Raw genomic sequence first — 20,667 nt, forward strand, 5'->3', positions numbered from 1 at the left:
CCTCAGTTAAATGTCGTAACCTTTTTATGAACACTAAATCACAATGGGCCAATGAGAAACTAACAGTAGTCCTTAAAACTGACTATAGTCTGGGTTAGCAAGACACAATCGTATTACAATAGGTACAATTTAATGAAACTGTGTTAGGAATTTGAAGTTTCCAGGAAACTAGCTCCTTAGTTATCTCAAAACAAAAATCAAAAAATTAATTACTATGAAGGGGCCTCTTCATCTTTTCCTTTAAAGCACCATTAAAAAGTGGCTGTAAAAAAAACCTTTACACATGTTTTGAACTCAGACATAGAGTTGAGAATTAAAAACTAGCTCTACTCAAGTCTGCATCAAATATCATTTTGAATTCCATGGATCTGTGATGGCGTGAGAATGGGTACGCAATAAGAGGTGGAGCTCTGTAGAGCAGGGCATAAGGAAAGAACATCAGCAGCTGGGCAAGAGAATATTATAATGGACTCTTAAGAAAAACAGACTTCAGAAAGGACATAATACATTTTTCTTCTCTAAAATAAGTCAAATCTTATAATGTTGCTTTCAAATTTTGTTGTATATCAACTCCATCCTTTGCTGTTTTCCTTATTTGATTAGAACCATCTGGGAGATCCTCCTTTCTTTTATTAGTTCTACAGAATACATGCAGTTAATCATCTTAAAAAAAAACATTTTAATATAGAACAACAACTAGAGATTGTATTAATGATCAAATTTTCATATCTGCAGAGAAAGCACCATCATACCACGTAATCTAGAAAGTCAGTTCCTTTTAAAGGAGAGACAATTTGGGAAAAAAACTGTATAAGAAAAACTGCTCATGCCTACATACTAGTTTTAAAATTATTTTCTTTCCAATTAAAAAAATACTAAAAAGTTACAAAAAAGTTGTAGCTCTACAACTACAAAGTGGAAATAAAAAAGAAAACTCACTTCAATAAAGGCAATGAAATAATCAAATAATTTTACATAAAGCTTAGCTTCCCAGGCTTATTTATTTGTTTTCAAAGTATCTTTTCAAATTAACTGTTTGAAATTTTCCTTAGCTCACCTACAATTTATGAATACTTTATTATAAAGTATGATTTCTCCTTGCATTATTTAGTCAGGATAAAGTATGTTATTGATAAACACAAGGATATTAAAGTCAATTATGCTTATTCTTAAGCCAGGAATAAATGAAAACCAAAATTAAATCAACTCATAGACCTTATTACTTGCCACTTCCTTTCCTCTTTGTTACTGCTATTTACATAGCTGTAGTCATTACTACTTTCATGTTAGAAAATGTTTTGTTTCTTCTGCTTGGATTTTTTCATAAATCACTGAATTCTCACTTTCTCACAAAATAGTACTTCATTGAAGGATGTAATTAGTCTCACTAAAGCAAGAAAACATGATAAACTCGGTTGAGAGTCACAGAGTCACTTCATCTAGCCCAGCTATATGACTAATTCAATCTGGTCTTGTATACAATGAAGAGAATAGTATTTAACCCACAGAGTATGGTGATGAGGCTCACATGAGATTAACGTATGTAAAAGAACAAAGAGCTTTGAAATGTTTACAGTGCCATACAAACGTGAAGGTCTCAGTCTCTTCATCTGTCACCTGGGAGAAATTAATGAAGTGATCTCTAAAGACTTATCTCTCAACCAAAAATTCTTAGCTATTCACATGTAAAAAAATTCACATTTTAAAAATCTACTGATAGGATAATTGTATCATTGTAAGGGACTTAGGGAACAATGAAGTCAATCTTCTCATCTTACAAAACATATGAAAACAGGTTAAGATACTTGTAGAGCACATGAGTCACCAGGAAAGCTGGGAATTGAAAGAACCCAGATCTGAGCCCCACCTCAAAGTCCTTTCTATCATATGTTGCTGTTCACTATTCTGTGAATTTAAAATCTCTCTTCACCACAGGATCATGTAACCTAAATTACTTTTTCAAACTGATTACAATGAAAAGCTTGTTAAGATGTAAGTATTATTTTGGTAAGGTGATTTAACTGCTAATAGTTGAATTAAGATGTTTACAAATGACACTAATAGCAACAGAGCTCAGACTAAATTGTCCAGCTATTTGTTTGGTTTGTGTAATATTAAATTTTAAGTTGGCTGGGTGCAGTGGCTCAAGCCTGTAATCCCAGTACTTTGGGAGGCCGAGGCGGGCGGATCATGAGGTCAGGAGATTAAGACCATCCTGGCTAACACAGTAAAACCCCGTCTTCTCTACTAAAATACAAAAAAAAATTGACCAGGCGTGGGGGCACACACCTGTAGACCCAGCTACTCGGGAGGCTGAGGCAGGAGAATTACTTGAACCCAGAAGGCGGAGGTTGCAGTGAGCTAAGATTGTGCCACTGCACTCCAGCCTGGGCGACAGAGAGACTCCATCTCAAAAAATAAAAAATAATAATAATAAACAAAAAAAAGATTAAGTCAATAGACATGGTGTAAACCTTATCTAACCTTTCCCAATACACGGTTTTGAATCTGCTTTTGGTACTTACTAGCTATGTGATCTCGGGCAATTTGCTTATTTCTTTGTTTTAAAGATGAGGGATAACACCAAGTATGTCACCTGGCTGTTGTTAATTAAATAAGTTAGTTCATGTTAAGTCCTTACAATAGTGTCTAGCACATAGTAAGTGCTTACAAATGTTAGTTCCCGTCTCTAATCTTCTAAACTTCTGAAGAATAGAGAATACGCTCCCCCTTTTTACTTCATCAGAAAGTAAATGAAATAAATTCCTTAAATGAAAGTAAATTCCTTAAATGAAATACATATGATCTCCACCTTCTACTTCAGTAATCAGCTAGTTGCACAACAACTAAACCTAAATAAAATAGGGAACATTGTGACATAATGGAAGGCAAATACGGTTTGGAGTCAACAGATACGAGTCTGAATCCCACCTTAACTCTTTAAGAGCTTCTGACCTCAAGCAATTTACCAAACCTCACAGAACTTTCCATGTTAAAATGAGATTGCTATCTAGCTTTTTATAATTTTGTCTTTCATATTCATAGTTAAGTTGCAAATAGTTTGATATCCCCTATGTCATTTTTTTTTAATTGCATCTATTTGATTCTTCTCTCTTTTCTTCTTTATTAGTCTGGCTAGCAGTCTATTTTGTTGATCTTTTCAAAAAAACAGCTCCTGGAGTCATTGATTTTTTGAAGGGTTTTTTGTGTCTCTACCTCCTTCAGCTCTGCTCTGATCTTAGTTATTTCTTGTCTTCTGCTAGCTTTTGAATTTGTTTGCTCTTGCTTCTCTAGTTCTTTTAATTTTGATGTTAGGGTGTTGATTTTAGATCTTTCCTGCTTTCTCTTGTGGGCATCTATACACTGCTTTAAATGTGTCCCCGAGATTCTGGTATGTTGTATCTTTGTTCTCAAAGAACATTTGGTTTCAAAGAACATCTTTCTTTCTACCTTCATTTCGCTATTTACCCAGTAGTCATTCAGGAGCAGGTTGTTCAGCTTCCATGTAGTTATGCGGTTTTGAGTGAGTTTCTTAATCCTGAGTTCTAATTTGATTGCACTGTGGTCTGAGAGACTGTTATGATTTCTGTTCTTTTGCATTAGTTGCAAATAGTTTGAAAAGGGCATGTCTTACTCATCTTTGTCTCCTCCATACTATTATGACAAGGTTTGAAATTATTAGATTTTTGCTGGAATAAGACAGGCGATTAATAAAAGAGATTCAAGACCAGAATAAATATGTTACATTATGGAAAGAAAAAGTACAAACCTGGTTTAATTGGCTCCAACTCTGGGCATTATGTCATCGCTTCCTTTTCTCTCCTTACAAATGGATCTCAAGTATTATTTTCCTTTTAGAACATGCAAAGTGGGGAAGATATCTTAATAAAGGGCATTTGAATCACTCTTTAAAACTAAGCATTCTTTAATTCACCATAAGGCAGAATCAAACTCTTACTTATTCTATTTGATGAACTTGTTTTTAAGCTATAAAATAACTAGGAGGCGTTTTAATTGGTTAATATAACAGAAACATTATAGGCTTAAGTAGCCAAAAAGTAAACACATATTATAGTGCATTAAAATAAATTTGTTCCTTACTTCAAAAAATTACTTTCAAAGAATAGCAATACCTCTGTTAAAGACAACTTCACTATTCAGGGGTTGCATGAAACAGTGTAGTTTATTATAATACATTACACAAAAATACTTCCGGTTCCTATAGTTCTTAACCTTTTGGGTGGAAGGTGAGTGGTGAGTTATATAAAACTTTGATAATCCAAAAGAAGCTATAAATTGCATCCTCATAAAAATGTATATATATGCATCATATCTTGCATATATATAATTTCAGCTGAGTCATGAAACCCAGTCATGTACCCTGTGGATCTCTAAAACCTGTTGGTAGACACTGTTCTTGAGTTTTAAAAAATGAACAGACTCAAGAAAAATGAAGAAATAGTGACCCAGAGAGATGAAAAAGATTAAATAAGGCCACACTGTACTCAGGAAGAGGAGGATGTTCAACTATCATATTAATCCACATAAGACTGACCATGCAAAATTTAGTGCAAATCAGTGCCTTCGGGTCAGAGTAACTCTCACAACAAAACCAGAATAGGAGACTTCATGGTGCCTAGTACATAGCAGCTCATGAAATGATATGAATTAAAAAATATTTGTTAAGTAATGAAAATGGATAAAATATAAAAACACAACTTCCAAGTAAATGAAATGTTTTCCAGCTGAACAAAATAAGTGGCAAACTTAAACATTTATTATCTACTACATAACATTATATAATATCCTACTATTCAAGAATGCTTAAAGAGTTTTCCAAAAAGGATAAAGTTGTCCTCCTTTTAAAAGTAATTAGGCAAAGACATAGAGTTTTTCCTTCCTAGTTTCCTTTTTGTGTTCCTCTTTTTCCCATTCCTCCTAGGGTTCAGGGTTTTGTCTACTTCACACTCTACTCACATTTTCGGTATTCCTCCCAGGACTGGGAGGAACTCAAATGAATACCCTGAATCCTGACCTTTCACCTGAGCCTCAGACTCCTACATCCAGTTGTTTGTTGGATGTTTCTAACTGAAGATACTATAGGCAAAAACTCAGTATATCCCAAACTGAGCTGTTCATCTTTTCCTAAAATCTGTTCCTTTTTAAAGTCCCTGTCACAGCAGAACCACAGCCCCTTAACTTCTTAAGCCAAAAGTCTGGCAATCATCTCACACTTCACCAGTCATCTTCAATTCTTACTGATTTCTACTTTAAACACTTTCCAAGTCTATTTCCTCAATTCCATCCCTATTAATAGTATCCAAATCCAAGTTATCTTTCAATATGACCAAATCAGTAACCTAACTCATCTCCCCATCTCTACTTTTATCCTACCTCAAATTTGTTTACATACTTCTGCCAACATGATTGATTTAAAATAAAATTTTGCCACATCAAGCACTATCATATATCAAACCCTCATTATGTCAAACTCTTCAAAGCAACCCAACACTAACAGAATAAAGTCCCTTATTCAACGAATAAATGTCCAAGTGTGACATATAAAGTCCTCAATGACCAGGCTCATACCTATCTCTTCAGCTTTATTTCCTATCTCCCACTTTACTGCACCACAGCCATACTGAACTATTTGTCAATCCCATGTATTCTCACGCTGTTCTCTTTGTCAGTATATCTTTACCTACCTTCCACACATGGGAAATTCTTATTCAGGTACAAGATCACTTTCTCTGGAAACCCTGACCACAGCATACTTCTCTACACCACCAAGCTCACACATCATTGCAATAAGCACTCAGGAGATATTTAACTGAATATTAACGAAACTAAGCAAACTAATGACAAAGCAGCATATAATTTATATACATAAAACCAGTGAGAAGGGAAACTAAATGGATTTTAGTAAGTCTCCTTGGAGAAAATGTCTTAACCTGGCAGATCCAAGGAGTAACTGTTCAGATTGTTGAAGAGAAGAAATAAAAGTATTTGAATGAGGCCGGGCGCGGTGGCTCACGCTTATAATCTCAGCACTTTGGGAGGCCGAGGCGGGCAGATCATGAGTCAGGAGATCGAGACTACGGTGAAACCTTCTCCCTACTAAAAATACAAAAAAGTAGCCGGGCGCGGTTAATCCCAGCACTTTGGAAGGCCGAGGCGGGTGGATCACGAGGTCAGGAGATCGAGACCCTCCTGGCTAACACAGTGAAACCCCGTCTCTACTAAAAATACAAAAAATTAGCTGGGAGTGGTGCCAGGCACCTGTAGTCCCAGCTACTCGGGAGGCTGAGACAGGAGAATGACGTGAACCTGGGAGGCGGAGCTTGCAGTGAGCCTAGATCCATCTCAAAAAAAAAAAAAAAAAAAAAAAAAAGAGGCTTACATACTACAATCAATAATTCACCAAAGACCCTCAAGTATTTTTTTCTGAAACCATATGGCAAAGGTGACATTTAGGTACTATCCTCTACTTCCATTAGAGATACATTAGAGAAATATTTTCATCTTTTAGTCACTTCCCTGCATCCTTATAGATTTAAGAAGGTATTCCCACTGAATTAGCACTTACCAAAGAACTTTACACAAAACTCTCAAATTATAACACATCTCTATATTGCATAATAGTTTATTGAAATTGGAATAAGGTAACATATGACTCTCTTTCAATTAGATCAAGGGCTGATTAATCTTACAAAACAGTCTTTAATACTAGAACATTAGGTTGCTCCAAGTAAGCAGGGAAAGTGAAAATATAGTATGCTTGATGTTAAATTCACAGAGGATTTCAGCTGCAAATACTTTGCTTTCTAAATGCAACATAATTAAAAAGCATCAATCCTTAAATACACAACCAGATACAGTGCCTCATGCCTGTAATCCCAGCACTTTCGGAGGTCAACGCTGGTGGATCACCTGTGGTCAGGAGTTCCAGTCCAGCCTGGCCAACGTGGTGAAATCCCATCTCTACTAAAAATACAAAAATTAGTGGGGCATGGGGGCAGGAGCCTGTAATCCCAGCTACTCAGGAGGCTGAGGCAGAGAGAATTGCTTGAACCCAGGAGGCGAAGGTTACAGTGAGCCGAGATTGTGCACTCCAGCCTGGGTGAGAGAGTCAGACTCTGTCTCAAAAAAAAAAAAAAAGAAAAGAAATCAAAACACTTAAAATAATACACTAGTCATAGTGCGGAAGAATAAATCTATGAATTATTTCCATGTGAAGAGTGAATATTAAGGTCATCTACCAAAAATAAGGAGAAAAAGATGCTGTTATAATTACTTTTTTTTTTGAGACAGAGTCTCATTCTGTTGCCCAGGCTAAAGGGCAGTGGCATGATTCAGCTCATTGCAACCTCTGCCTCCCAGGCTCAAGCAATTTTCCTGCCTCAGCTTCCCCAGTAGCTGGGATTACAGGAGCCTGGCATCACACCCAGCTAATTTTGTTTTGAGATGGAGTCTCTCTCTGTCGCCCAGGCTGCAGTGCAGTCCACAATCTTGGCTCACTACAGCCTCCATTTCCTGGGTTCAAGCAATTCTCCCAGCTCAGCCTCCAGAGTAGCTGGGATTACAGGTGCCCAGCACCATGCCCAGCTAATTTTTGTATTTTCAGTAGAGATGGGGTTTCATCATGTTGACTGGTCTCAAACTCCTGACCTCAAGTGATCCACCTGTCTTGGCCTCCCAAAGTGCTTGGATTACAGGCATGAACCACTGTGCCTGGCTAATTTTATATTTTTAGTAGAGGCAGGGTTTCACCATGTTGGCCAGGCTGGTCTCAAATTCCTGACCTCAAGTGATATACCCGCTTCAGCCTCCCAAAGTGCTGGGATTACAGGCATAAGCCTCCTTCTCCTTCTCTTCTCCTTCTCCTTTTGCTTTTGCTTTTTTTCACTCAGTTGCCCAGACTGGCAGACTGGAGTGCAGTGGCGTGATCATGGATGACTGCAGCCTCCACCTCCCAGGCTCAAGCAATCCTCCCACCTCAGCCTCTCTGGTAGCTGGGATTACAGGTGCATACTGCCATGCCTGACTAATTCTTTTCTTTCCTTTTTTTTTTTTTTGTAGAGATGGGGTGTTGCCTTGTTACCCAGGCTGGATAACTACTCTTGATGACATAAAATCTACTGTTTACAGTAAAGACAGAAAGCATTCATCCTAATACCTTAGTTAGAAGCCTACAGAATCAGTCAGAAGAAGATCAAGTCAGAAACATAAGCAGCACAAATAAATCAGCCACCCCAAACTGAAGAATCTCTAAATGTAGGTCTATATTATTTTTATTTTAAGCATTTAACTATATAGCCATATAAGACAATAACAAAGGCATATTTTCTATACCAAGGAAGATGATGATTAGGAAACAGACATATGTTAACAAGCACAGAATCACTTTGAAGTATAACAGTCAATGCATGGGGTTGTATGTTGGCTTGTCCTTGACTTTGTAAATGCCAATTCCCTGCTTTCAGATTTGCAGACAATAAAATGTGAGATACAAAGCTGAATGTTAATTTTCAACATAACACTGATATGTCAGAAAGTATGGGTAATTCTCATTCTCACATAATACCTGTCATTTTAAAACACCCCTACTGATACGAATCAACACTTGTGAATGAAAGGTTAAAAAATGCTTTTGAGCTGTCATATTCAAGCAAATTGACAGATATGAATGCACACACACACTAGTCTTCGATTATGAACTCTCCTCACACATAAACACTATTATAAAATAAATTTCTTTAAGAGAAAAGGGACTGATAATGTTGCAAGCTTGCTAAAGAGAATAACATCAACCATAAAAGAAACTGGCGGTCCACCAATATGATGCTGACAACCACATTATGCTCAAGTGTGCTATAGGTGATCATTTAAATGCTGTCAGTCAATGTCACATGTACTTCTTCAATATTCCATTTTATGAAAAACCGTCTGACTTAAGGAATATAGAATCATCCATCTGATCTAAAATAGCAAACTGTTTTCATCTTGTATGCATTTATTTTTCACTAAAAAAGACAGTTATGGCCAGGCGCGGTGGCTCACGCCTGTAATCCCAGCACTTTGGGAGGTCAAGGTGGGCGGATCATGAGGTCAGGAGATCGAGACCATCCTGGCTAACACGGTGAAACCCCGTCTCTACTAAAAATACAAAAAATTAGCCCGGTGTGTTGGCAGGTGCCTGTAGTCCCATCTACTCAGGAGGCTGAGGCAGGAGAATGGTGTGAACCCAGGAGGCGGAGCTTGCAGTGAGCCGAGATTGTGCCACTGCACACCAGCCTGGGTGACAAAGCAACACTCTGTCTCAAAAAAAAAAAAAAAAAAAAAAAAAATTCAAGCATAAATTGGGACTAATGCTTATTACATTGTACAAATATAAGGGTTATTTATAAAAGAGTAGCAAATTTTCTACACATGCACACATTGATTCTTGTTATCTGTGGTAGTTATGGTCTATTAAATTGCCACAAACACTGAGTTACTGAACACTGAACCATTGCTTCTAGGGGGAACAGGAAAGATGGTTAGGTTTCTAGGAGCCTCTGGTCACAACATTTTCATCAACCAGCCAATACATAACCTTGTTTTATCTGTATTTCTGTTTAAAGACATCTTACTTAATATATATTTACTCATTAACACTGAAATAATGGCTGAAAGCTTAACTCATGATTGAGAGAAGCTTACCTAACATACATATTTCTTGTATAGATGTATCACAGCTTTCTTGCACTTAGGAATATTACACAGCACTCTGGCACAACACTGGGGGCCATTTGCTTAAAAAAGCAAAATTACCCAAAAAAAGCACAGAAAACGTGAAAAATGTGGCATTAAGTAGACTGCAAAAGGGATGCTTGTTTACAGTATAAGAACCAAAACAAGAAGGCAGAGTATCTAGAGTATCACCCTGTTCGACTACAGCTGAGAATCTGCACATCAGGTGACTCAAATTTTTTTTACCACTGCAAGCATGCCTGCAAATTATTACAAAACCACCACAAGTACTGATTTAGGGATTACAAATAAACTTTAGGAAGTGGGCCAATTTGCAAATATGCAATTAGTGAATAATAAGGATTAACTTGTGTATGTACATGTATGTATATGAATACTTACATATATATAGTCTTATATATATATGAACTTGTGACGTATGACATATTTAGCAGGAAAGGCAAGTTATAGAACTCCCTAGTGTGAGATTCTCTTATGGTCCAGTTCTATATTTCCACTTGGCACAATGAATACTCTACCTGAATGACCTATCAGCACTTCAAACTTAAAATACCAAGCTCATCATATGCCCTTATTCCAAACCAGTCTTCTGCTGTATTACTTTAATCCTGGCATCATCATATCTACTCAAGTCATTCTACGACTATCTCCCTTTTCCACATCCTCGCCAGGCACCAAATCATGTTGATTCTTCCCCTGAAATCTCTCTTAATCTTATCTCCCCTTGCCTAAAATGACTATTGCTATCACCAAATGCTTTTCTAATTACTTGAACCATTGGCCCAGTTTACTGCCTTCCCTCTTCATCCCATACTCCAAAAATGTTACTGTCACTGTTCTGTTTTAAAAACTCAAAACTATAATATTCTTCATTTCCTTGTACCTATGTAATAAGCACCAAATTTCTTGATATGATATATACATGTCCATTCATGATTTGGCACCAAGCAATCTTTTTAGAATCATATACTGACACTCATACATGATAATCTCTATATTCCAGCCACAGTAATCTATTTCCCCTTCTTTGAATATGCCATGCTTTTAAAAACCCTTTTGTACATGTTAGTCCTCCCACTAGAAATACTCTTTCCATTCTCTACTTGACCTTAAAGTTTCTGCCAATGCTACCTCCTCTTTGAAGACCCTTCAATGCTGGCCACGTTTAATCACTGTCTTCCATGTGTTTCCACAGTATTTTCATACACTTTTATGATAGAGTTACTTTAACATAGTTATAATTACTAAGAGAGAAAGTACAAGAATGGAAAAGGTTAGTTAAATATTGATTAATATTACAACTAGGTGATGTGGATTCGTTACATCATTCTCTAGTCTACTGCATGCTAAAAGTCCATTATAAGTAAAAAATATAGAGACAGAAAATATTTGTCTACAATTAATTGAAACTCTGATTTATGTATGACTTTAAAAAACAGAGCATTACTTTATTTCCCCCCAAACAAAATGTCCAGAGGTAGGTAGTCTAGGATTAGTACAGAGGTTGAAGGGGTCATCAAGTCCAAGGCTCTTTCTTTTTGCTAAGTGTGTTGATTTGTTGCTTCAAAGCTGTTTGCTGTAGATATGGGCATTACTTCTGTATTCATGGTAGGAAAAAGGACAGTGCCAGTCACACATTTACTCCCAAAACAGGAGAAACAAAAGCATTTTTCCAGTGCCCTCAGCAAACTTGACCTATATCACACTGTCCATGTCTGTTGGGTAAGACAACAGTGTCTTGCTGGCCTGATCTCTTTGAAAGCTGAGATTGGCTTTGTACTTTAGCAACCAATCCAGTACCTAGAACACAGAGGTACTTTGTATCTACTGAATGTGTGAGTCTAATAAAGGAAACTACAGTAAATATATAACAGAAGAACTCTGCTTTTATAATTTTCTTTTAAATATAAAAGGCATTTAAAAAATTATAAGTGCTATGCAAATAAAGATTTATACAGCAGTTTGACATCTACTATTATGAAATAATATACCATTTTACTGCTCTTTGTAGAGTATCAGATAGAACATTAACAAGTTATCAAGAGGTCTGAATTTTTGTCTAGGCAAAACATTCAATCTTCCTGAACCTTGGTTTACCTAAAAGATAATGCTTATTTCTCAGGTTTGTTCTGAGAATAAAGGAAATACAACAATATGAGTGCACACTGAAATGTGCAAAATGAAACAAACACATGCATTATAAACACAACAGCCCTTTTAGGTCCTGAAAGGAAATTTGCAGTCTTATGTAGTATGCATAGAGCATCTGGCATACCAATAATATGAATTAAAAATTAAACACTATCAATAACCTAGTATAGATGCTGGACATTATAATATGTATGGTTAGATGAGTTTTTGAACTTGGTCTTTTTTCTTTAATGACTATAGGAAACTAAACTAACTGTAACTGATATTTATACTTCATTAAGGAAAAAATGCTTTATAACATAAATCTGGTTTCTCATTGCAATGATACAATATATACAATTTAAAAAGCAGAATATGCAAAACAAAATAAATGGGTTAATACAGAACAGCTGACATCAAATCTCAATTCATCGATTAATATTTACTACCAATGAATGAACGGCACTGAAGTAGGTCAAGGTCCTAAAGTACTTCTAAATTAAATCGAGTAATAAATAAAACAGTAGAAGCACTAAATATTAGTTTTCCTTTGGCTTTAATAACCTTGACTAAGCTTATAAAAAGTACCACTTAGGGTGACCTTATGGCTCATATATACACACAGGCCACAGTGGTAGTCAGAACTAGTTCTATAAATGATAACTATGATGGCCTGTTACTCTAAGTTTTTAATTAAGCCGTGTATGTCTTCATTTATAAGAGTGTTATATTAAAATGAGCATAGCATATACAACATAAAACAGTTGCCAATACTAAGGAAGAGACAAAAAGACATTTTAAAACAAAAAAAAATCCTTATAGACTATTACAGTGAGAAGTGATCTTCACTTTTACTAGATTTGGAGACTACGGATGCTTTGAAGAACATGGTCTTTTCTCAAGTTTCTTAAATTAACTCTCACTTCCCAAATATTCAACTATCTCAACCTTATTAATAAAGCCTCATCATACTCTGATTCATTTAAGCAGAAACTCTTTCCCATGTAGATTACCATGGAATTATTTAATACTGAAAATGGACTCATCTTAATGCAAAACACTACCTCAAGACTGTAGGCCGGTAAATTCCAACACAGTACTACATAAGGCACCATCAACTGAAAAATTCCAAACAGTGGATCAGACTTATCATCTTATAGTTGTGGAACATCTATTTCAACAAGAAGTAAAATATGTCCAAACTTTAAGAATGAGCTTATGTTTTATAGCTATAGCCACCCAGGTTCAACTACATAGATTTTTGTTTATAAACGAGGGGAGAAGAATGTCTCTCTTCCTGTTTTATCAGCACATATAGCTTCATCAGCTAAAGCTTCAACAGTGAATATCTGTTCTACAAAGAAAATTTGGGGTACCTGGAATAAGCAATAAATGATTTGTCAATGTGCTGACGTTTCTAAAATTAAAAGCTGTAAGTGGTATTTTAATATGAAGAGCTATTTCAAATATTTAACTTTGTAGATGGAAAAGGAAAATATTAATTTAAATATTCACTGCTGTTTAAAATATTCCCCTTATTTTCTTTCAATAAAAACTAAAAAGAGGAGGGGAAAGAAAGGCACCAAGAGAGCAAACTAGACAGTGAAAATGAGTCACTAAGGAATAAAGAGGTAAGGATGCTTTATCTTCTTTGGCTTATGAATTACTCTTACCTAAAATGGTAAAGGAAATTTGGAATATTGAATTATTACATGTGCCCTGAAATTATGTACATCTGTTTCAATAAAAATAAATAAATGGGGCCAGGCACGGTGGTTCACGCCTGTAATCCCAGTACTTTGGGAGGCTGAGGCGGGCAGATCACTTGAGGTGAGGAGTTTGAGACCAGCCTGGCCAACATGGTAAAACCCAGTCTCTACTAAAAATATAAAAAATCAGCCAGGTGTGGTGGCAGGCATCTGTAATCCCAGCTACTCAGGAGGCTGAGGCAGGAGAATTGCTTGAACCCAGGAGGTGGAGGTTGAAGTGAGTCAACATCATGCCACTGCACTCCAGCCTGGGCGACAGAGCAAGACTCTGTCTCAAAAAAATAAATGAAATAAAATAAATAAATGTCAAATTGAAAAAAAAAGGAAAATGCAGGTATCTAATTCTAAGAATTGAAATAAAATAAAATAAAATGGTAGACGATGAGTTTATCCTAGCGCAGATTATTAACTATGATCTAGTATTGTTCTTAGGAGGTCTTATGTTTAAAGAGGCCCATATTTTTCGTTTAAAATTGAAAAATGAAGAAAATATTAAAAATGAAGAAAGGGATATAGGGAGAGCACGAGACAAAGGAGGGAAGAGCACACACACAGAACTTTGGCCCAAAGCACCAAGTACTACAGCATAGAGAATGCCCCCAGGAGATCAATCACTGTCACATTATGACATCAGAGATCAAAATTCCCGTTTAGTCTAAAATGACCAAAATTGGACTTAATCAGAAGTAATCAGCTGTAAAATATGCAGATCTGAAAGGTTCAGACTATGCTCCACCATCATTCCCAGTTAGGATATCAAATTGAATTGGGAAGAGTTTAGATGACTTGTATTTGCTAAAATGAGGTCTCAGGATACACAGAGGATGTGAAATGCTCCCTGAAGCAGCTGACTTGATATATACTCTGAGGAAGTACTATTGCCACTCACAGAAAAAAAGCATGTATTTCATAGCAGCTACTTTAAAATAAATGTTTTCACTGCCTCTGATAGTAAGAGAAGTAAAATATTTTTATTTCAAACTCACTCCAAGCTGAAAATTTTTAAAAATGAATCTTCTTATAAATTTGTGTTGGTAAGTATATGTTACTAACACCTGTGACTGCCTCTTCCCCAAAGCATGTGTCACTTCAGTTGACGTAACAGCTTGTCCTCCTTGGAGGAATTCAATCACCTCATCAATAGTGCTGGTCAAGCAGATGAAAATATTTCTTGTGAGGCAATTTCTCTTAGTGCAATAAGATGTTTCTACAACTCTTTAAAATCTGTAAGCATGTGAAATCTGGTGAAACCCTGTTTCTACTAAAAATATAAAAATTAGTTGGGCGTGGTGGCATGCACCTGTAATCCCAACTACTCAGGAGGCTGAGGCAGGAGAATCGCTTGAACCTGGGAGGCGGATGTTGCGGTGAGCCAAGATGGCATCACCGCACTCCAGCCTGGGCGACAGAGTGAGACTCCGCCTCAAAAAAAACAAAACAAAACAAACAATGTCACAGTATTTTAGGTCAAGTCACAGCAAATAATCTGCCCTTTGATCTTTATTATTAATGAAAACATGTCCTATAGTTTCTTTTGTTTGGTATCCTTAATTCCAACTTTGAGGAGACACAACTATCTCTTATCACATTTCTTATCTAGACTCAAATTGCTGGACGAAATATAATAAGTCAAATGGTCCTTTAAAGATTATCCTTTCTAAAACTCTTAATTCATAGAGTCCACATGCCTTGAGATGTCAAGGATCACAGTTTAGGGGTAGGAAAATGGTACAGTTGGATTTATTCTATAAATTCTATTGTATAATTTTCTTTTCCTCATCTCTGGCAGGTTCTCCTAAGTTAATGTACAAAATCAAGTTCCTTCTACACCTCTAAAAAACTGTCCCTCCTCTGTTTCCCTAGCGTTACCAGTGCCTAGCAGTAGCTAAATTTCCATCCCATCAAGCAGCACCTAGGCAGAGGTGCCTACGTGGGGAGAAGGCCAACTAGCACCACCAAATACCCTCGTGTGGGTACAAGGTGGTGCTAGTTGGCTCTCTGACCTCTAATCCCTGTGAGACCCAGCTGGATGCTAAACTTCCACTCCCACACTTGGCAATGCAACGGGTCAACAAAAAGCAGTAACTACCAAATCTCATCCAATATAAAGTTTCCAAGGTTATTTATAAGATTTTTTCTTACAAGAATTCTTTCCACAATCTCTTTCTTCTAGAATTGATATTTATCATCAGTATTTCCCTTTAATAGCTTGAATTTTCTTCCAGGTCTGGAGATATTTCATTGATCAGAAGTATTCTTAATGAATTTCTCCTCTTATACACTCAACTCACAATGACTTTTATTGAAAGCTTTAAAAATTAATTTTAAAAATAATTTCAAACAGGAAAGTTCAAGAATAGTTTTTTCCTCAATTTGAAAGTTGCTGCCATTATGTCCCATCATCCCTAATAACTTGTTCATAATTCCTCTAAAATTATTCTCCCAAATAACCATAATACGACCATCAAAATCGACAAATTAACAATGATACATTACTAGTCTGTGAAGTTTCACCAATTATTCCACTAATGTCTTTTGTAGCAAAAGCATCCAATAGAGTATTACGAGTTGCATTTAATCATCAAATTTGTCTCTTTAAATCTGGAATAGTTCTAACGTTTTTCCTTGACTTTCATAATCTTTATAAATTTGAAGGTTACATGTTGGGTATGTTGTAGAAAGTCTCTCAATTTGGAATTTTCTTTTCTTCAAAATTAGATTTCAGTTATGCATTTTTGAAAGAAGTGTCAAAGAAATGCTGCTATGTTCCTGACTGCATCCTATCAGCTAGGAATCATGGAATTAAGAAAGATCACTGATTACAATAGTTTGCAAATGGTGATCTTTCCAGTTCCATTATTCCTTTTCTTCTCCCCACTAATTTATTAGATCACTATGGTCTCATGAGTTCCTATTTTATTCAAGGAGCTATGATTTGATAGCATGACTATTTAGTCTGATGCTCAAACTGTTCAAGAATTGGCCAGTGAGTGCCCCTTCAAGGTGGCTTCTGCATCCTTTAGATATAATCCCCTCATTCTTCGAGCTCTACTTTACTTTCTGGTACAGGGAGATGTGTCCAGCACATCTCGTCCTATGCTTTCCCTGTGCCAGCCCTAGAATGAGTCATTGTCCAAGAAACCCTAGCACATACACCTTCCTGGGCCCTGTCTTAAAACTTTTAGACTGAATTATTCAGGAAGGAAGGCCAGTAGTATGAAAGCCAAAGGGCTAATTTGTTTAGAATGAATAATTGCACAGATTTCTGCTGTAGCTGAAGAGGTCTGTTTTCCCAGTGGTCTCATCTGCCTTGAACAGCAAGGTTGACCACAGGATGTTTGAGGAAGAGAGGAGTACTGTTAGTAGGCAGGCTTCCTCCAACAGATAACTGCCAAAGAAAGAAAACCCTTGTTTTTGAGGGGTGGAATATTCTGGTTTCATGTTATTCCCAGGACAGATATCTATTCCTTTTCATTCTTTTTTAAAACAATACACCTTTCATTTTAGAGCAGTTTTAGATGTATAGACAAATTGTGAAGATAATACACAGAGTTCCCATGTGTCCTACACCCAGTTTCTCCAATTATGAACATTTTACACTAGTATGATACCTTTGTCACAATTAATGAAACAATATAAATACATTATTAACTAAAGTCCGTATTTTACTCAGGTATCTTCAGTTTTTCCTTAATGTCCTTTTTTTGTTTCAGGGTCCTATCTAGGGCATCACATTATATTTATTCTCCTTAGGCTAGTCTTGGTTGTGACAGTTTCTTAGGCCTTCCTTGTTTTTGATGAGTGTATTTGTTTGCTATGGCTGCTATAACAAATTACCATAAATTTGATGGCTTAAAAAAACAGCAAATTTATTTTTATTTATTTATTTTTTTGAGATGGTATCTCCCTCTCTCACCCAGGCTGGAGTGCAGTGGTGCACGTTTAGCTCACTGCAACCTCCGCCTTCCAGGTTCAAGCGATTCTCCTGCCTCAGCCTCCCGAGTAGCTGAGATTACAGGCACATGCCACCACGCCCAGCTTATTTTTGTATTTTTTAGTAGAGATGGGGTTTTGCCATGTTAGCCAGGTTGGTCTTGAACTGCTGACCACAGGTGATCAGAAATTTATTTTTATATGATTCTAGAGACAAGAAATAAAAAAATCAAGTAATGAACAGGGCTGCACTCTCTTAGAAGTCTCTAGGGAAGAATCACTCCTTGACACTTCTAACTTCTAGTGGCTGTACGGATCCCTATGCTTGTGCCTATATCATTCTAATCTCTGCCTGTCCTCTGCCTATAACCTTCTGTGTCTTACAAGGACATGCCTCATTGGATTTAGAGCCCCACAGATAATCCAGGATGATCATCATCTCAAAATCCTTAATGTAAAGACATCTGCAGAGGCACTTTTTACAAATAAGATCACATTCACAAGTTCTAGAGGTTAGGATGTGGACATAATCTTTTAGGGGAGCGGGGATCATCATTCAACCCAGTATGATGACCTTGACAGTTCTGAAGATTACTAGTCATATGTTTTGTAAAATTGTGATTTGATCTCTCATTAGAGTAGGACAATGTGTTTTTGGGAGAAAAACCACACAGGTAAAGTGTCATTTTCATCATATCATATCATATCAAATCAAGGATGCATGACATCTCTGTTGATGCTGACCCTGATCATCTGTCTTGAGGTAGAGTTTATCAGGTTTCTCTATTGTAATGTTACCCTTTCTGTACTGCACTCATTGAAGAAAAGTCACTATCAACAGCCTAACATAAGGAGTGGAGAGTTATGCCCCCACTCCCTTGAGGGTGGAATATCTAAGTAAATCATTTGAAATTCTTTTGCAAGGGAGATTTATCTATTCCCTCCCAAGGTCAACATCAACCATTTGTTTATATCAGTAAGGGTTCATAGATATTTACTTTATACATTGGATTATGATCCAACAATACTTTTATTTTGTTGCTCAAACTGTTCCAGCTTTGGTCATTGGAGAACTTTCAGTTGGCTCCTGTGTCCCCCTGACATACTCTATCATTGTGTCTTGGGATTTTTTTTTTTTTTTGAGTCCTTTCTTATTTTCTGTCACTACAGAGGCTCCATAGATCTTGTATATTTCCTATCCCAGGGTTAGAATCAGCCATTTCTCCAAGGAATCCTGATTCCCAACACTAGATAACCCTGACTCCTGACTCCTACTCCTCAAGATTTGAGGACTAGGTATGACAATTGCTACTGGAGTTTCATTGCTTCTACTACACATTGATTTAGTGTACATTGTAAATATGTACCCTAACCTGTGCATATACATGTATCTATAAACATTTCCATATGCAACCATCTGTATCTACAAATTAAGCTAAATGAGTTCATATCAATGTCTCCAACTTGAATCCATTACCACATGGATCATTTTAGCCTCTAATTGCTTACCTGTAACCAACACTACAACAGTGAAAAACCTGGCTTCTAACAACTGCCACCCATTTTCTTAATTGTTCAATTCCAGTATACATGCATGGTAGTTTCAACATTATTAACCCATACCTTCTTCCCCATGGGACAGAACTTCATCAATAGAGTACCAGGCTTATGGATAGTTCCTTTAGCTTAAAGTAAGTACAGTAAGACTAAACAGTCATACAGATGCCACTCATTTCCAAAGTTACTTAGATTAGCAACTTGTTTCTTCACTCCCTTCAGTGAGATTATTGGATACATTTATATTTAGACTCTTTGCCACATTTTGCATTCCATCCTGGAATCTCTGACCTCCTAAATGAGTTTTCAAAAATTTGTACACATTAAGATCCACTCTTTCTGCTATAAAGTTCTCCGGGTTTTGACAAATGCTTAATATCTTATATTCATCACCGTAACATCATACTTATCACCCTAAAAAAGTCCTAGTTCTTCCCTATTCAACTTTCTCCTCATCTCCTTGCTCCCGAGTCCCTGGCAACCATTGATCTTTTTACCAACTCTCTAATTTTGCCTTTGTTAGAATGTCATATAACTGGACTCACAGTGCATTTTCAGGCTGATCTCTTTAACTTGGCAACGTGCATTTAAGATTCATCCATGTCTTTTCATGATTTCATAGCTCGTTTCTTTTTAGTACTGATTAATATTTCGCTATATGAATGTACCACAGTTTACCCATGCACCTACTGAAGGACATATTGGATGCTTCCAGTTTTGGTAATTATAAATAAAGCTGCTATAAATGTTTGTGTACAGGTCTTGTGTGAATAGAAGTTTTCAGATTAGTTGGGTAAATACCTAAGAGCATAACTGCTGATTTGCATGGTATGATCATGTTTAGTTTTGTAAGAAACTGCCTGCTTTCCAAAGTGGCTGTAACATTTTACATTCTCACAAGCAATGAATGAGAGTTCCTGTTACACCACATCCTCGCCAGAATTTGGTCAGTGTTTTGAATTGCAGCCAATTGGTGAGTAGTAGTACCACATTATTATTTTAATTTGCAATTCTCTAATGACATACAACGTTGACCATCTTTTTAAGTGCTAATTTTGCCACCTGCTTATTTTCCTTGATGGGGTATCCCTTCAGATCTTCTGCCCATTTTTAAATTGGGTGATTTTCTTATTGTTGAGTTTTAAGAGTTCTTTGTATATTCTGGATTCAAGTGTTATATATGTGTTTTACAAATATTTTCTCCCCATTTATAGCTTGTCTTTCCATTCTCTTATAGAGTATTTCACAGAAGTTTTAAATTTTAACTAAGTCACAACTTATTAACATTTTTCTTTCATGTATCATACTGATGTTGTATTTTAAAATTTATCACCAAACTGAGTATCATATATGTTTTCCTCAATAAGTTTCATGTGGTATATTTAGGTCTATGCTCCATTTTGAGTTAATTATTGCATAAATTATAAGGCCTGTGTCTTGGTTCTGTTTTGGGTATGGACATCCAATTGTTCCAGCACCATTTATTGAAAATATCATCTTTTGTTAAAAATCAGTTGACTATATT

The 20,667-nt window shown here is 36.3% G+C and overlaps 1 protein-coding gene and 1 long non-coding RNA gene across 20 annotated transcripts in view; one reads left to right on the forward strand and one right to left on the reverse strand.

Moving 5' to 3' along the window:
• PEAK1 (pseudopodium enriched atypical kinase 1) overlaps positions 1-20,667 on the reverse strand; it is a 305,159-nt gene that overhangs the window by 160,600 nt on the left and 123,892 nt on the right. For 5 of the 19 annotated variants that reach the window (XM_077940014.1, XM_077940016.1, XM_077940017.1 and 2 more), the window contains one exon: positions 3,770-3,851. The exons of 10 other annotated variants lie outside the window; for them this stretch is intronic. The gene's annotated coding sequence lies outside the window, so the exon portion shown is untranslated. Of the gene's footprint in view, positions 1-2,289; positions 2,410-3,769; positions 3,852-20,667 lie in introns of all 19 variants that reach the window. 4 more of the 19 variants (XM_077940025.1, XM_077940026.1, XM_077940022.1 and 1 more) reach the window with 1 other exon arrangement.
• LOC144330018 (uncharacterized) lies at positions 4,072-9,342 on the forward strand. The gene is made up of 3 exons (XR_013395826.1): positions 4,072-6,265; positions 7,630-7,763; positions 9,230-9,342. It is a non-coding gene; the product is annotated as an uncharacterized LOC144330018 (long non-coding RNA).

This window comes from Macaca mulatta, chromosome 7 (assembly GCF_049350105.2).
Source record: "Macaca mulatta isolate MMU2019108-1 chromosome 7, T2T-MMU8v2.0, whole genome shotgun sequence".
Lineage (NCBI taxonomy): Eukaryota > Metazoa > Chordata > Mammalia > Primates > Cercopithecidae > Macaca > Macaca mulatta.